We start from the raw sequence: 3,993 nt of genomic DNA, 5'->3' as shown, positions 1-3,993 counted from the left end.
AATTTTACCTTCAACTCCGAAGAAATTTATTTCTTGGCTTGTTTGTAGGGTTGCAAGAAACGCTTGGCGACAACATTTAAAAAACTTCCGACGGGCGAATGTTTCTACGCTCGTGCCCGAGAAAGACTGATAACATTCAAGTATGAAATATACTGGATTGTACGTACAATAATTTCTAAAATATACTTTAAATGTGCTCGCTCCGTGGCGACTCGAGGAAAATAAAATAAATCAGTAAATTTGATAGAGATAAATAGAAAAAAAGGTCTACAGGGCTTCGCCATAAAAATTATATACTGAAAAGTGCTCCGCAAGTCAAAAAAGGTTGAAAACCGCTGTGCTACAGTATGAGTCAAAATTATATGGCCATTCCGGTTTTCACTGAATTTATGAGAAAAAACGGCAATACATAAGTTTCCAGTATTTTTCAAATTTTACGTCCGTATTAAGGGCATCACGAAAAATTTACATTCACGGGAAAGAAAATTACGGTAAAAGAGAGTGGAGAGAGAGAAGAGCACCCGCGACAAAATTTTCAGGCCACCTTGATTTTTGCAATTTTTTGTAACTAGAGCTCGGAAGTTTTCACAGCAAAAAATGCCATAAACACCTATTATAACATTGTTTTAAGTTTTGTTCGCGAATTTTTCAGAGGCCACATATTCTTGGATATTTTGAGCATGGAGAACTTCAAAAGACTTGATCTTTTTAAAATAACTCTTAGTATTAATTGTTATCATTACAACCAACTGTAACGTTTATTTCTTGAGAATAACTCAGATTCAAAACTCACAGTCGAGAGGTTATTACGATAGGCTTCAAGTCAATGGACTTAGGTTCCAGCTAGTCTAAGTAGGCACTTGTCAGCGGAAGAAGTCGAATTCAAAAAATACAGAAAAATTGGGCAAAATAAGAAACTTCCCGTAAGTTTTTATTTACGTTACATATTTTGTTTCGTATCACCCGGGGCGGCTCTTGGGCCGTGCCCAGGGCACAACTAGAAACGAAAATTTACTCTGTCACCGGGGGCCAGTATTCATTTTGGTGCCCCCTCCCCGTAGTTTTTAACAAAAGGAATAGTGAACCGAGCCCCCCCCCCCCTTCCTGATCCAACACCAGAGGCATCAGACCCCTCTGCCCTCCCTTAGTTGTAATCCTAGCCGGATGACTCTTGGTGAATAAAAGCTTTTTTTGACCAACATTGAGATCAGGTTGCACCAAAAATATGTCCCACACGGGTGGAGATTTTTCTTGAGCCGCCCCTGCATATCACAGGCTGTTTTGTAATATTTTTAATATGTTATGCGTTCATTAAAAGAAACACGCCAGTGAAATTAAATATAGGACACCGGTAAAATGATGAAAAAAATTAAATTTAACAATCGTTGGAGAGCCTTATCTAACAGAATTCTTACTTCTACAACCCGATTTTTTACGGTATGACCATAGGCGGAGATAGACTTGGAAGTGAGGGCACGTTCATTATTACTGGGGGGGGGGGGGCATGATGATGATGATGCCAATTCATATATACATTAGATCAGTCGACTCCACACCTTTGACGTTTGGGGTGGGACAATGCCCCACGCCACGCCCCCCGTATCTCCGCCCATGAGTATGACTTTCTTTCAAACCGATCAAAACTCCGGTCTATCACCATGGGTAATTTACTACAGAGTGACTTGTGCCGGAAATGTACCTAACAGCCTGAGTGCGTGTATAGTGTTGTTTCTGATTTTCGGTGCTGCTATCTATTTATATACGGTATGACTCAAATTTTTACATTGGAGTTTAGCTTCAATAACTTTAAACATAAGTGCCGGAACCAGGGGGCTGAAGGTATTTGAGCCTCCCCTCCTAATAATTAATGAATATATAATGCAAAACGCACCACTCCCGCTCCTGTATAAAAGCTGGAGTCCCGTATATATGGGGCAACTTTCAGCTTTTCTCAATGTGTTTTCTTCATTTCAATTCCTCTGACCTTAAATATAGGGCTGGTATCTCGGGCACTGGACTAGAGGGGGCACAGAATTCACCTTTTAATTACTCTTTCTATATTAAACAGGCGGCGAGAGAAATGTATGCTCGCCCTGGCTGACAAAGTATCTAGTTGCGGTCCTGCTTAAATCTATCGTAAATATAATGGATGGATTTTTTTTTTTTTTAAATGAGTAATAAACGTTTCATCAATCACGTTTTCATTAAAATCAAAATTAAAACACTGTAATCATTGGTGAAGAAAATCGGTGCACCCGCTAATGTTTTCAACTTCAGGAGGCAACATTACAGCCATAAGTTGCCAAATGTTGGTTAACCACTGCCGCAATGCGCGTAGTTGCATCACCGCAGTTCACGTGGTGTTGGCTTGAAAGCGTTTGTCGCCATGCCAACATACAGTATTTTCATCCACGTTGAGAGTTAACGCTTCGGAATAAAACATTCTTTCACAAAAGTTTGCCGTCGTTTCCCGCCGAATTCGGAAGCGATCCGATGGAATTTTAATATATATTTTTTGCAATTATAAGGATTATTTTTTAAATATCTTTTGGGAATAGTATGTTTTTTTTTTTTGTTTCTCTAATTTCGATGTCATGCATGCAGGTGAAAGAATTTCTTTGCGCTATGTCGGAAGGGTAGAGTTTATAAAATGTCTGATACAGCTACTATCAATAGGATCTAAGACGTTCCGTGCAAGCTCCGGATACAGTGAAATCTCGCTACAACGATACTCGATATAGCGATAAATCTCTCTACAACGATACTCGATATAGCGATAAATCTCTCTACAACGATACTCGATATAGCGATAAATCTCTCTGCAACGATATTTTTTAAATATTGTTCGGAATTGCCCATAGTCTAATGTTAAACTCCTTTCGATACAACGATATCCTTTACTACGATAAATCCCTCAATAACGATATTTTTTGAGGGGATTTTTGAACACCTGCTACAACGCGATATTTTTTATATTTCGGTCAAAAAGTCACGTTCAGGATAATTTCACATTACTCATCAGTTTTTGTTCTTTCGAGGATGTTCAATAACATTGATATTTTGAACTTTTCTACCCTTTGATGAAGTTGCTATGAAGCTACTTTTTGTGTAGTATGCCAAAATGTTGTACACTTTTACAACTAGTAAATGAATTTTAATATAAATCAACTAATAAATTGGATTTTTTTTTTTTGTTAATAAGTACTTAAAGGCATTTATGTATAGACATAAGATTAACGTTATATTACATCTATGAGATTTTATAATAAATTGTAATAACAATGTCAATTCAGAAGAAATGTCAATAACAGTACAAATTTGGTGAGGACTGATGATAATATGCTACCCCTCGATAATTTTTTCTTGGTCCGCAGAGTATCGTTATATCGAAGTCTCACTGTATATCAAACTACAGGGTATTTATAATTAAAGTTCCCGTACTCTGAGTAGTAGTACTCATCCGAATGCAGTCAAATTTTCAAGATATCTTAATGAGACCACAGGAGAGAGATATATAAGCAATAAAAAAAATAATTCAAAATTTTTGACCAAGTCAAAAAGTATTGGTTTTTATTGCACTTCCCTTTTCCCCATGGCCCATATAGCGTATATACCAAGTTTCAATGGAATACATCCACCAGAATGGGTGCTATATAGGTCTGAGTAGTTTCAGTATACTGACACTGCTCAGAGACCTATGTAGTGCCTGTTCTCTGATGAACGTATTCCATTGAAACTTGATACATACAATAAAAAACTGACACTTTTTTACCTGGTGGTCGAAAATTGAACTATTTTTTATTGCATAAATCTTTCTCTCATGACTTCATTAAGATATCATGAAAATTTGGCTGCATTCGGATGAGTACGGGAACTTCAACTATAAACACGCTTAAATCAAAACCAAGTTATTTGAAATAATATCTAGAACATAGGTTTCCAACTGGTGTTCGCAGAATTCAACGTCACGGAACCTTTTAAAAACCTGGAACC

The sequence above is a fragment of the Pholcus phalangioides genome, unplaced genomic scaffold (assembly GCF_987345545.1).
Source record: "Pholcus phalangioides strain wild (caught in Gottingen) unplaced genomic scaffold, Ppha-v1.0 ptg000011l_1, whole genome shotgun sequence".
NCBI lineage: Eukaryota > Metazoa > Arthropoda > Arachnida > Araneae > Pholcidae > Pholcus > Pholcus phalangioides.
Note: the sequence above shows the minus strand (reverse complement) of the source record.